Below are 14,972 nucleotides of genomic sequence, written 5' to 3' on the forward strand. Positions count from 1 at the left end.
CTCAACCACAAGCTGGGCCCTAGTTTTGGGACAGGCATTATTCATCCAGCTGGGAAGGCAGTGCCCAGCACTCTGCCACTGAACTGTTCTTCCTTGTCAACCACCCACATTGCAGTCCAGGGGTTTTGTTAAGCCAGACCCCTGTTTCCCTGCTCCTCACACTGGTGTGAGGTCTCAGGCACGTGGCTCTCCTGCTGCCTTTCATCCAGGTGTTCCTCAGGCTGCCATAAGGGGTGCTGTAGACCCACTAGACTGCCCTAACAGGCTTTCTCAGTCTGCGTCCAGAAAGTCTAGGGCACCCTGAGCGGTCCTCCTCTGGCCCTGCTGCCCCTCTGGCCCTGTACCACCGTAACCCCCCACAACTGCACTGCCCCCAGCACATTCTGAAAAATTCTGAAGAGGAAAGCCTCTTCTTCACCCACCTGATGTGGGACACCATTGGATGCATCCACCTTACATGCTCAAAACATGGGCGCCTAGCCTCATTGAGAGGTTCTGGGGGTGTGGGCAGCTTTTCTACTAGAGGGCAATGGCTGCTGGGCTTGCTCTGGTTAAAGGTCAATGGCCAGGTATTTGCCAACTATAAAATGTCTTATAAAACTGGCAGAAAAAACTCCTTGGGCTTGTTTGCTCCCTGTGCTGCCACAAGGTGGCAGAAAAGCACAGTGTCTTCCAGAGAACTTGGAAGTACATCTGAGGAGTGTGTGTGTGTGTGTGTGTGTGTGTGTGTGTGATCCTCCAGTGAAAGTGCATCTGTGTGTGTGTGTGTGTGTGTGTGTTTATGTGAGATCCTCCAGGGAAAGTGGAATCGCATCTGCTTTGTGGGGTTATGTGTGATTATGTGCGATTTGGGGATTTTTTAAAATAAATATTTATCTTTATATACATATGGAGAAATACATGTAATTACGTGTAGTATCTGTAGTTAGATATAGCTAAGTTGCCTCTCACCTACATGAAGAAACACCATCTCAGACTATAAGACAGCATCACATAGTTTATGTGTAAACATCTCTATTTTAATTCTTATTTACTTATATGTTTACCATATATTTACATATGGTATATATTTCTTTATATATTTAAAAATATACACATTAGTGTGTGTGTGTATCGGTTTCTTTCTAGTTCTATTTTGGCTGGTGCCCTGTATGTGTAAAAAACACTCTGACTGACAGAGTGAGCCACACTGTTTCTCCAGATCAGCGATTTTAGATTTTAACATCTAAATGTCTCACACTTTTACCAGCAGTTTGAATATCCAAACCATAATCATCTTCCTAAATCGAATTCTGTATAGACTCTCAAAATATGTCTCTCATTTCCTCATGCCAACTGCATACTTCAGAATTTATTAAACTGCCATAGAAAATAATATTACATTTAATTTAATTTCAAGGAGATCTTCTAGCCTGCCTGAAATTAGGCCCCTTTCCCTCTAAGGTATTCCTGCTTGAGAGGTGCACCTTGGGCCTCACGTGTGCTCAATGCCAGTTGCTCAGTTTTGCTCCCCTTGCTCTCTGCTCCCTGATGACCCTCCTTCATAAAAATGAAACTCCAGTATACCCAGAAGTTTTCTTCTTTACTTATTCCAATGAAAGGAGGCAAACCGTCCCAAAGAACCAAAGGTCAGGTTATAATATCAATAATTATTTTATTGAAAGTCTGACCATAACAGAAAAGAAGTACAGTGCAAGAAATAAGTTATAACTCAGGCCCAAGCCAGGAAAAAACTTGGCCTGCCTTCCCCATTCGGACTTTCTGCCTCATCCCTGACCTGCTTCCACTGGCTGGGCCTAGTTTACCAGCTTCTTCTGGAAATGCCTTAGAAATCTCAAGAGCTCAGAGTGAAAGTCAAACTAACTCCTGGCTCCAGAAGGAGAAGGTGACTTTTCTTCCTTCTAACCTGGAGCCTTCTCTATCAGCTTGTTAGGGCCATCATAATATAATACCACAGACTAGATGGCCAAAACAACAGAAATCTATTTTCTCTCAGTTCTGCAGACTAGAAGTCTGATATCAATGGATTGGTTTCTTTTGAGGTCCCTTATCTTGGTTTCCAGATGGCTTCCTCACTGTGTCCTCACCTGGTCATCATTCCCCATTCTGTCTTCTGTGTCCTAATGGCCTCATCTTAAGGGACACCAGTTATATTGCATTAGGGCCCATCCCAATGATGTAATTTTACCTTAATTACCTCTTAAAGGCCCTGTCTTCATATACAGTCACATATATGAGGGGACATAATTCAGCCCGTAACACCTTTCTTCTGAGTGTTCATTTTCTGCTGCAGGATAGTTTTTGCTGGAATGACTGATAGTATTAATAGGAATAGCCATTCCCTTCACAGGTGACCTTATCCCCATGTATAGGAGTATGCTATAGCCCTGTAGTTTCAACTGAAAAAAAACAGCCACATGATAGTCAGAAATAAGTATGTTATCCAAAGCTTCCAGTCTTAACTGATAACACATTTTGCTACGAATTGCTTATTTTGGCTATACTACAACACATATAGGCCTGTTTCTTTTTAGTTTCTCAGTTTCAAAGGTTTGTAGCATCTCCAGGTCACCTCTTCACCATTGCACTTATCATATAATATTGTATCTGTTTACTTGTGTGTTTTCTCAAGTAAACAGTGAACTCCTTTAGTAGGACTGTATTAGGCCATTCTTGCATTTCTGTAAAGAACTACCAGAGACTCAATAATTTATAAAGAAAAGGGGTTTAATTGGCTCACAGTTCTGCAGGCTTTATAGGAAACATGGTGCTGTCATCTGCCCAGCTTCAAGGGAAGCCTCAAGAAGCTTACAATCATGGCAGAACGCAACGAGGGAGCAGGCACATCATATGGTGAAAGCAAGAGCAAGACAGAGAGAGAGGAGAGGTAACGAGGGAAGGTGCCACACACTTACACAGCCAGATCTCAGAAGAACTTCCTCACTATCACAAGGACAGCACCAAGGGCATGGTGTTAAACTACTCATGAGAAATCTACCATCATGATCCAGTCACCTCCCACCAGGCCCCACCTCCAATACTGGAAATTACATTTCAACATGAGATTTGGGCGGGGACAAATACCCAAACTATATCAGGGACTGTGTTTTATGGATTGTGGAGCTTTTAATGCAGTGTGCAGCACACAATCGGTGCATAGTAGGTGTTTAGTGGGATCACAGCTCTGCGTTCATGTAATGCTTCATTCAATAAGCACATATTGAACACCAACTCCTTCCTGGGCAGCATAATAATGTAGGAGAAAAAGTAACTCATGGTTTACCTGCCCTTCTCTCTCATAATACTCAGTCCAACAACCCCAAGACAAGTTAATAGGTACTGTCTCCTTTTGTATCTGTGTTTCCTCATGGCATTAGAATTGTCATAGGTATGAAAATTCAGTTTGAGTGGTACAATGGACAGAACTATCAAATTAGAACAAGAAGATTAACTATCTGTTCTAGCTGGACCATGAATCTCTAAATTCTAGTCTCCACCTCTGCAGATTTAGGAGCTGGCCATCTTTTATGTGGCTTCCAGCTTGGACAGTCTATATTATATAGAAAATGTTGACATTATTTTGAGATGAATTTCTTGAGCAATTTCATCTGTATCACCTGACTGAGGGTCTGAATGCTAAACACTAAACTATAGAGGGACAATAGACTAGTACCCCAGAAGGAGCCCACAGGTTTTGTTACTCTTAATTGAAGGCATTTCACAATTTTAGTACAGTCATTTGTTTCACACCTGAGTGATTTAGAATAACTCTTTTTTGGTATTCCCAAAATAGGAGCAAAAAGAAAAATAAAAAGAAATCCTCCTCTGCTTGTCCTATTGGAGAATCTGCTCCTATTATACACCAGAAAGAATGAAAGACTGTATTGTTATTTAAGTTGCAGATATAAATTTTATTATGCAGTTTTGCATAAGATGTCTATAATTTTTAGGGTAGAGCAATCTGATCTAGACTCCAAGATCTTTCCTATCAGCTTCTGAGGTTGGCCTTCATATCACCAGGCCCAGGTGGTCTGAGGTACTAGAAGGTTCTGGTCTGAGCTGGCAGAACATCTGCCTTGTATTACCCTGGCTCCAAAAGGTGTTCCAGGGGTGAGATGTCACAGAAAAATCATGAGTTATGAGGCTGATGTGACAAGCCTATAACTCTTAAGAACAGACAGAGAACTGACAATAATCATATTCTGAAAATATGAGACAATCTTTGTGGGAGATAAAAATATGACCAGCTTATGAAGTCTTAAAATAAGCAGGACACTGGCATTTTTTATCCTTCCCCCAACTTATCCCCCATAGAGTAGTTTCATCCATAAAATTCTGTGATCCATAAGTCACTTGTATTTTATATATAGCCCAGTGATTTTTTAATAAATGGTTTGGCTTTTGGTTTGTAAATAATTTTAAACTTACAGAAAAGGTGTAAAAAAAAGGTAGCACAAAAAGCAGTCAATACCCTTTACCCAGGGTAAGCTATTGTCAACATGTTACTGCATTTGATTTATAACTTCTGCATACTTTCTGGACATTTATTGATAAATCATACAAATTATGGACCTTTAAACCTAATGATATCAATATAGTTTTCTAAGAAAAAGAAGATTTTCTTAAATAATGACAATACAGTTATTAACTTCTATAAATGTAATAACATTTTTATTTAATTTACTTTCTGTATTCAACTTCTTTCAAATGGTCCAAGTACATCTTTGATAGTGTTTTTTCCCTGTCAATACCATTTTCAGTCTTGAGTTGGGCATTACATTTAGCTACCATGCTTCCTTACCTTTCTTTCACCTGCAGCATTCCACTGATTTCTGTGTTTTTTTTTTTTGACATTTACATTTTTAAGAACATAGTCCCTCCCCTTTTCTTTAATAAGGGACTCCCTATTTGTTATTTATCTAATGTTTTCTCATGATTAGATTCAAGTTATGTGATGTTTTGTCCTTCTCAGGGTATCACATCTAGAGGCATATAATGTCTAACTTCTCATTAGTCATATTAACTTTGATTACTTATTCAAGGTGTTTTCCAGTTTCTCCCATTGTGTGATTGCTATTTTCTTCCTTTGCAACTAATAAACAGCTGGTGAGGACATTAGTTAGGATCATAAAAATACCCTGTTTATCATGAGAATTTTCACCTAGATTTAGCAACCTTCGATCCTTTGATGATTCTTGCCTGATACAGTTTTTTCTTTCTCCCAATGATGAGTGTAAAATGGAGATTTTGAAACACTAGCACTTTATCCATATACATTAGTTGGCGCTCAGATTTCTACTGTAAGCAAAAGTCTTCCTTTTTGTTTTATATATCTACCATCTATGTTATCTCTATATCTATCTGTTTAAATGTATTTGAACTTAAGTGTCATCTCCCTCTAGTTCATATTGTATTATTCTTTTTTTTTTTTTTTTGAGACGGAGTCTCACTCTGTCGCCCAGGCTGGAGTGCAGTGGCACCATCTCGGCTCACTGCAAGCTCTGCCTGCCAGGTTCACGCCATTCTCCTGCCTCAGCTTCCCGAGTAGCGGGACTACAGGTGCTCGCCACCACGCCCGGCTAATATTTTGTATTTTTAGTAGGGACGGGGTTTCACCGTGTTAGCCAGGATGGTCTCGATCTCCTGACATCGTGATCCCCCCGGCATTGGCCTCCCAAAGTGCTGGGATTACAGGTGTGAGCCACCGCTCCTGGCCTGTTGTATTATTCTTATACCAAAATGCTAACTTATTTTTGAAAAAGGAAAAAGCTTATTTTTTAAAAAAAGAGCTAGTAAATTTGTAATCTAATTTAAACCTTAACTTGTTAATTAGCTCCTTGTTGTGGTAATTAACGTGCAGTTTATGCTATGAAGTGACTTCATGCTATAGATGGTGCTTTCAAGGAGCTCACATTCTAGGGAAATATATAAGTATTCTAGAAAATAATTTACCATCACCTTGCATTTTTATGAAAGATCAGTGAAAATATGTGATGTTTAGACTGTTGTTTCTGACTTAATCGGAAAATGTTGATATTTCTATATGGATGGAAGATCTTATCCATAAATTTTCATAGATAAATAGAAACATTGCAATCCAACTCATCCTTCTCCAAAAAGATGAGGGAAAAAAGCTCACTGATGTCTTTCTGTATCTTTCTTAAGCTGTACAGTCATGTACTGTATAACAATGTTTTGGTCAACTGTAAGCCACATATATAATGGTAGTACCAGAAGATTATAACACTGTATTTTTACCGTACTTTTTCTATGTTTAGATTCACAAATACTTACCATTGTGTTACAGTTGCCTACAGTATTCAATACAGTAGCATGCTGTACATGTTTGTAGCCTAGGAGCAATAGGCCTGACCATATAACCTATGTGTGTAGTAGGCTACACTATCTAAGTTTGTGTACGTACACCCTAAGAGATTTGCAACAATGATGAAATTGCCTAATGACACCTTGCTTAGACTATAGCCCATCATTGTGCAACACATGACTGTATTCAGAAAAAAGAAAGCTCCTAAAATAAGATACATGAATGATTAAGCGGCGGTGTTTTAGTAGGATTTACAGTGATAAATTATATTTATCTTGATCATTTACATGATAGAAATTCTCTTTATGAAAGGGATAAATGAGCTAAGAATTGGACACATACATTTTATAGACACTATTTCTAAAAAGTTGAAACTGGGGGTCTCTGCATTATTACAGCTGTGACGTTGACTAGTGCTGCCTTTCCCATCTTCCTGTTTACCAAATGGCCTAGAACATTGGTGTAATAGTGTAGAGTTTGGGAAGATGGGATCAGAACTAACACAGACTGAGCAATTCTGAAATCATAGGCTTAGCTGTGATTTCTTCTGCAACTATGTGAGACAGACATTTGTACCTATTAAATAGATGAGGAATCCATGGTTCAGAGGAAGAAGTGCCATGGCAAAGATTGTAGAGCTAGTAATTGACTTTGCCCAGGACAGACTCAGTTCCTGCCAGAACTCTGACTTTTCTTCACTACAGAGGTGTATGAGATTTTGGATATAAATCCATGGTAACTAGATATTAACTCTTTTGCAACTGTCTTGCCAAAACTCCGGAAGTATCATCAAAGAAGAGCCTACAGATGAAGATTGTCAAGGGGCACCTGTCCCAATTCCAGAGAGAAGCATAATCTAAGGCTTACAAATCAGTGTGCATTGTGCATTATGCTTTCAAACTGCTTTCACATTCATCATTTAATTTGATCAGCAATGAATTTTATTAAGAAGAAAATTGTTTTATTAAATAGTTAACTTTATTTGCTTTCATTAAACTAATAGACAAGATGAGAGCACAGAGGATAATATACAACTCTACCAGGCTAAGGTCCTGGCTGGTTGACCCATTCTATTGCTTTTGATCTACTTCTTTTTGAGCCTCCGTCAAAGCAATCATATTAAGCTGTGCTGTGTGTGATGCCTTGAGTCTCTTGGCCTCTATAGCCAACCAGGTGCTGCCTGCCACTTGATAATTGGTCCAGTGTTTGCATATGGGTCTGGACAGATCCATCCTCATAATATACTGGCACTTAATTTCAATGAAAAAACAAACTAGCAACCAGTTTAGACATGGAAGGGCTGGTCTCTCTCTTGTAGCAGCTGCTTGGAAGAGCCTGTCAGGAGGTAGATGGCATTGGCATTTGGGAGTGGACTCACAGTCTGGAGAAGTGGCTGTGTTTTTTCCATATGACTCCATGAAATACTGGCATGTAGAAATGGTTTACAGAAACTACTTAATCTTTTTAAATATATTTTTAAATTATACTTTAAGTTCTAGGGTACATGTACACAACGTGCAGGTTTGTTACATATGATACATGTGCCATGTTGGTGTGCTGAGCCCATTAACTCCTCATTTAACATTATGTATGTCTCCTAATGCTATCCCTCCCCCCTACCCTCACCCCACAAGAGGCCCCGGTGTGTGATGTTCCCCTTCCTGGGTCCAAGTGTTCTCATTGTTCAATTCCCACCTATGAGTAAGAACATGCGGTGTTTGGTTTTTTGTCCTTGCGATAGTTTGCTGAGAATGATGGTTTCCAGCTTCATCCATGTCCCTACAAAGGACATGAACTCATCCTTTTTTATGGCTGTATAGTATTCCATGGTGTATATGTGCCACATTTTCTTAATCCAGTCTATCATTATTGGACATTTGTGTTGGTTCCAAGTCTGCTATTGTGAGTAGTGCTGCAACAAACATACGTGTACATGTGTCTTTATTGCAGCATGATTTATATTCCTTTGGGTATATACCCAGTAATGGGATGGCTGGGTCAAATGGTATTTCTAGTTTTAGATTCCTGAGGAATTGCCACACTGACTTCCACAATGGTTGAACTAGTTTACAGTCCCACCAACAGTGTAAAAGTGTTCCTATTTCTCCACATACTCTTCAGCACCTGTGGTTTCCTGACTTTTTAATAATTGCCATTCTAACCGGTGTGAGATGATATCTCATTGTGGTTTTGATTTGCATTTTTCTGATGGCCATTGATGATGAGCATTTCTTCACGTGTCTTTTGGCCACATAAATGTCTTCTTTTGAGAAGTTTCTGTTCATATCCTTTGCCCACTTTTTGATGGGGTTGTTTTTTTTCTTGTAAATTTGAGTTCTTTGTAGATTCTGGATATTAGCCCTTTGTCAAATGAGTAGATTGCAAAAATTTTCTCCCATTCTCTAGGTTGCCTGTTCACTCTGATGGTAGTTTCTTTTGCTGTGCAGAAGCTCTTTAGTTTAATTAGATCCCATTTGTTAATTTTGGCTTTTGTTGTCATTGCTTTTGGTGTTTTAGACATGAAGTCCTTGTCCATTCCTATGTCCTGAATGGTATTGCCTAGGTTTTCTTCTAGGGATTTTATGGTTTTAGGTCTAACATTTAAGTCTTTAATCCATCTTGAATTAATTTTTCTATAAGGTGTAAGGAAGGGATCCAGTTTCAGCTTTCTACATATGGCTAACCAGTTTTCCCAGCACAATTTGTTAAATAGGGAATCCTTTCCCCATTTCTTGTTTTTGTCAGGTTTGTCAAAGATCAGATAATCGTAGATGTGTGGTATTATTTGTGAGGGCTCTCTTCTGTTCCCCTGGTCTATATCTCTGTTTTGGTACCAGTACCATGCTGTTTTGGTTACTGTAGCCTTGTAGTATAGTTTGAAGTCAGGTAGCATGATGCCTCCAGCTTTGTTCTTTTGGCTTAGGATTGACTTGGCAATGCGGGCTCTTTTTTGGTTCCATATGAACTTTAAAGTAGTTTTTTCCAATTCTGTGAAGAAAGTCATCAGTAGCTTGATGTGGATGGCATTGAATCTATAAATTACCTTGGGCAGTATGGCCGTTTTCATGATATTGATTCTTCCTATCCATGAGCATGGAATGTTTTTCCATTTGTTAGTGTCCTCTTTTATTTTGTTGAGCAGTGGTTCATAGTTCTCCTTGAAGAGGTCCTTCACATCCCTTGTAAGTTGGATTCCTAGGTATTTTATTCTCTTTGAAGTGATTGTGAATGGGAGTTCACTCATGATTTGGTTCTCTGTCTGTTATTGGTGTATAAGAATGCTTGTGATTTTTGCACATTGTTTTTTTATCCTAAGACTTTGCTGAAGTTGCTTATCAGCTTAAGGAGATTTTGGACTGAGACAATGGGGTTTTCTAGATATACAATCATGTCATCTGCAAACAGGGACAATTTGACTTCCTCTTTTCGTAATTGAATATGCTTTATTTCTTTCTCCTGCCTGATTGCTGTGGCCAGAACTTCCAACACTATGTTGAATAGGAGTGATGAGAAAGGGCATCCCTGTGTTGTGCCAGTTTTCAAAGGGAATGCTTCCAGTTTTTGACCATTCAGTATGATATTGGCTGTGGGTTTGTCATAAGTAGCTCTTATTATTTTTAGATACGTCCCATCAATACCTAATTTATTGAGAGTTTTTAGCATGAATGGCTGTTGAATTTTGTCAAAGGTCTTTTCTGCATCTATTGAGATAATCATGTAGTTTTTGTTTTTGGTTCTGTTTATATGCTGGATTATGTTTATTGATTTGCAAATGTTGAACCAGCCTTACATCCCAGGGATGAAGCCCACTTGATCATGGTGGATAAGCTTTTTGCTGTGCTGCTGGATTTGGTTTGCCAATACTTTATTAAGGATTTTTGCATAGCTGTTCATCAGGGATATTGGTCTAAAATGCTCTTTTTTTGTTGTGTCTCTGCCAGGCTTTGGTATCAAGATGATGGTGGCTTCATAAAATGATTTAGGGAGGATTCCCTCTTTTTCTATTGATTGGAATAGTTTCAGAAGGAATGGTACCAACTCCTCCTTGTACCTCTGGTAGAATTTAGCTGTGAATCCGTCTGGTCCTGGACTTTTTTTGGTTGGTAAGCTATTAATTATTGCCTCAATTTCAAAGCCTGTTATTGGTCTATTCAGAGAGTCAACTTCTCCGTGGTTTAGTCTTGGGAGGGTATATGTGTCCAGGAATTTATCCATTTCTTCTAGATTTTCTAGTTTATTTGCATAGAGGTGTTTATAATATCCTCTGATGGTAGTTTGTGTTTCTGTGGGATCAGTGGTGATATCCCCTTTATCATTTTTTATTGCATCTATTTGATTCTTCTCTCTTTCCTTCTTTATTAGTCTTGCTAGTGGTCTATCGATATGTTGATCTTTTCAAGAAACCAGCTTCTGTATTCGTCGATTTTTTTGAAAGGTTTTTTGTGTCACTATTTCCTTCAGTTCTGCTCTGATCTTAGTTATTTCTTGCCTTCTGCTAGCTCTTGAATGTGTTTGCTCTTGCTTCTCTAGTTCTTTTAATTGTGATGTTAGGGTGTCAATTTTTGATCTTTCCTGCTTTCTCTTGTGGGCATTTAGTGCTATAAATTTCCCTCTACACACTGCTTTAAATGTGTCCCAGAGATCCTGGTATGTTGTGTCTTTGTTCTCGTTGGTTTCAAAGAACATTTTTATTTCTGCCTTCTTTTCGTTATTTACACAGTAGTCATTCAGGAGCAGGTTGTACAGTTTCCATGTAGTTGAGCGGTTTTGAGTGAGTTTCTTAATCCTGAGTTCTAGTTTGATTGCACTGTGGTCTGAGAGACAGTTTGTTATAATTTCTGTTCCTTTACATTTGCTGAGGAGTGCTTTACTTCCAACTATGTGGTCAATTTTGGAATGAGTGTGGTGTGGTGCTGAAAAGAATGTATATTCTGTTGATTTGGGGTGGAGAGTTCTGTCAATGTCTATTAAGTCTGCTTGGTGCAGAGCTGAATTCAATTCCTGGATATCCTTGTTAACTTTCTGTCTCGTTGATCTGTCTAATGTTGACAGTGTGGTGTTAAAGTCTCCCATTATTATTGTGTGGGAGTCTAAGTCTCTTTATAGGTCTCTAAGGACTTGCTTTATGAATCTGGGTGCTCCTGTATTGGGTGCATATATACTTAGGATAGTTAGCTCTTCTTGTTGAATTGATCCCTTTACCATTATGTAATGGCCTTCTTTGTCTCTTTTGATCTTTGTTGGTTTAATGTCTGTTTTATCAGAGACTAGGATTGCAACCCCTGCCTTTATTTGTTTTCCATTTGCTTGGTAGATCTCCCTCCATCCCTTTATTTTGAGCATATCTGGGTCTCTGCACGTGAGATAGGTTTCCTGAATAGAGCACACTGATGGGTCTTGACTCTTTATCCAATTTGCCAGTCTGTGCCTTTTAATTGTAGAATTTAGCCCATTTACATTTAAGGTTAATATTGTTATGTGTGAATTTGATCCTATCATTATGATGTTAGCTAGTTATTTTGCTTGTTAGTTGATGCAGTTTCTTCCTAGCATTGATGATCTTTACAATTTGGCATATTTATGCAGTGGCTGTTGCCTGTTTTTCCTTTCCATGTTTAGTGCTTTCTTCAGGAGCTCTTTTAGGACAGGCCTGGTGGTGACAGAATCTCTCAGCATTTGCTTGTCTGTAAAGTATTTTATTTCTCCTTCACTTATGAAGCTTAGTTTGGCTGGATATGAAATTCTGGATTGAAAATTCTTTTCTTTAAGAATGTTGAATATTGGCCCCCACTCTCTTCTGGCTTGTAGATTTTCTGCCGAGACATCAGCTGTTAGTCTGATGGGCTTCCCTTTGTGGGTAACCTGACCTTTCTCTCGCTGCCCTTAACATTTTTTCCTTCATTTCAACTTTGGTGAATCTGACGATTATTTGTCTTGGAGTTGCTCTTCTCAAGGAGTATCTTTATGGCGTTCTCTGTATTTCCTGAATTTGAATGTTGGCCTGCCTTGCTAGATTGGGGAAGTTCTCCTGGATAATATCCTGCAGAGTGTTTTCCAACTTGGTTCCATTCTCCCCGTCACTTTCAGGTACACCAATGAGACGTAGATTTGGTCTTTTCACATAGTCCCATATTTCTTGGAGGCTTTGTTCATTTCTTTTTATTCTTTTTTCTCTAAACTTCTCTTCTTGCTTCATTTCATTCAATCTTCAATCACTGATACCCTGTCTTCCAGTTGATCGAATCGGCTACTGAAGCTTGTGCATTCGTTATATAGTTCTCGTGCCATGGTTTTCAGCTCCATTAGATCCTTTAAGGACTTCTCTGAATTGGTTATTCTAGTTAGCCATTCGTCTAATCTTTTTTCAAGGTTTTTAACTTCTTTGCCATGGGTTCGAACTTCCTCCTTTAGCTTGGAGAAGTTTGTCGTCTGAAGCCTTCTTCTCTCAACTCATCAAAGTCATTCTCTGTCCAGCTTTGTTCCATTACTGGTGAAGAACTGCATTCCTTTGGAGGAGGAGAGGCACTCTGATTTTTAGAGTTTCCAGTTTATCTGCTCTGTTGTTTCCCCATCTTTTTGGTTTTATCTACCTTTCATCTTTGATGATGGTGACGTACAGATGGGTTTTTGGTGTGGATGTCCTTTCTGTTTGTTAATTTTCCTTCTAACAGTCAGGACCCTCAGCTGCAGGTCTGTTGGAGTTTACTGGAGGTCCACTCCAGACCCTGTTTGCCTGGGTATCAGCAGCAGAGGCTGCAGAACAACGAATATTGCTGAACAGCAAATGTTGCTGTCTGATCATTCCTCTGGAGGTGTCCTCTCAGAGGAGTACCCGGCCGTGTGAGGTGTCAGTCTGCCCCTACTGGGGGGTGCCTCCCACTTAGGCTACTTGGGGGTCAGGGACCCACTTGAGGAGGCAGTCTGTCCATTCTCAGATCTCAAACTCCGTGCTGGGAGAACCACTGCTCTCTTCAAAGCTGTCAGACAGGGACGTTTAAGTCTGCAGAGGTTTTTGCTACCTTTTGTTCAGCTATTCCCTGCCCACAGAGGTGGCATCTACAGAGGCAGGCAGGCCTCCTTGAGCTGTGGTGGGCTACACCCAGTTTGAGCTTCCCTGCCACTTTGTTTACCTACTCAAGCCTCAGCAATGGCAGGCGCCCCTCCCCCAGCCTCACTGCCACCTTGCAGTTCGATCTCAGACTGCTGCGCTAGCAATGAGTGAGGCTCCATGGGCATGGGACCCTCCGAGCCAGGTGCGGGATATAATTTCCTGGTGTGCCCCTTGCTAAAGACCATTGGAAAAGTGCAGTATTAGGGTGGGAGTGACACGATTTTCCAGCTGCCGTCTGTCACAGCTTTGCTTGGCTATAAAAGGGAATTCTCTGACCCCTTGCATTTCCCAGGTGAGGTGATGCCTCGCCCTGCTTCAGCTCATGCTGGATGCGCTGCTCCCACTGTCCTGCACCCACTGTCTGACAAGCCCCAGTGAGATGAACCTGGTACCTCAGTTGGAAATGCAGAAATCACCCATGTTCTGCATCACTCACACTGGGAGCTATAGACTGGAGCTGTTCCTATTTGGCCATCTTGGAACTGTCTTTTTTTTTTTTTTAAGACAGAGTCTTGCTCCCAGGCTGGAGTGCAGTGGCCAGATCTTGGCTCATTGCAAGCTCCGCCTCCTCAGTTCACCTATTCTCCTGCCTCAGCTTCTGGAGTAGCTGGGACTATAGGCGCCTGCCACCATGCACGGCTAATATTTTGTATTTTGAATAGAGATGGGGTTTCACCACGTTAGCCAGGATGGTCTCAATCTCCTGACCTCATGATCTGCCCGCCTCAGCCTCCCAAAGTGCTGGGATTACAGGCGTGAGCCACCGAGAAACTATTTAATCTTTATGCATATGATATTTGTGAGCTAGGAAACAATTCTTTTACCTTTATTGAAGTAGGGAGGAAAAGAAAGTAAAAGAAAAAAATAGAAAAATTAAAAGAGGATGTGAATACTCTCTGTGGTTAGATTGTTATTTTGCATATATTACCTACATACCAAATGCCGTGAAATCTGTTTAAAATGTTCATTTGACTGTCATTTGGTTTTAAGATGGTAGATGTTATTAACCATAACAAAAACCAGCAATGTCACAGCAGAAGATTGGCTAAGTGATCTAAGCTGTACTTATTGATAAGTGGGTGTAGTCCAGGCCTTATGGGACAACACTTTTCAGAGACTAGATTCAACACTGTAGATGCAGAAACATGGTCAGTGTATCCAGTGATAACTAAGTTCATGAATATTTGAGTCACAAAAACCAAGTTTATTTCTTATAAAATGAATAATGTGGTTAACCAGCTATATCTATATCTACACAGGGCTAAAACTGTAAAGTGGCCAGAATGCCATACCAGCCAGTCAGAGCAATGACAGCTCCTTCAAATAATGCTTAAGATGCAACACCATTTTTTATTTGATTTTTAAGTTTCCTTTTAGTAGTTTCTTGGAAGAATACTTTCGTGATGTTTCTTCCAATGGAGTACGATGGTAGTCTATTACATCTGGCTGTGGAGTCAGAAAATATCTAAATTCTAATCCCTATTCTGCCAGTTATTAGTTGTTTCACTCCAAGAAAGTAGTTCAAACTACTTGTAC

The sequence above is a fragment of the Pan paniscus genome, chromosome 8, assembly GCF_029289425.2.
Source record: "Pan paniscus chromosome 8, NHGRI_mPanPan1-v2.0_pri, whole genome shotgun sequence".
NCBI lineage: Eukaryota > Metazoa > Chordata > Mammalia > Primates > Hominidae > Pan > Pan paniscus.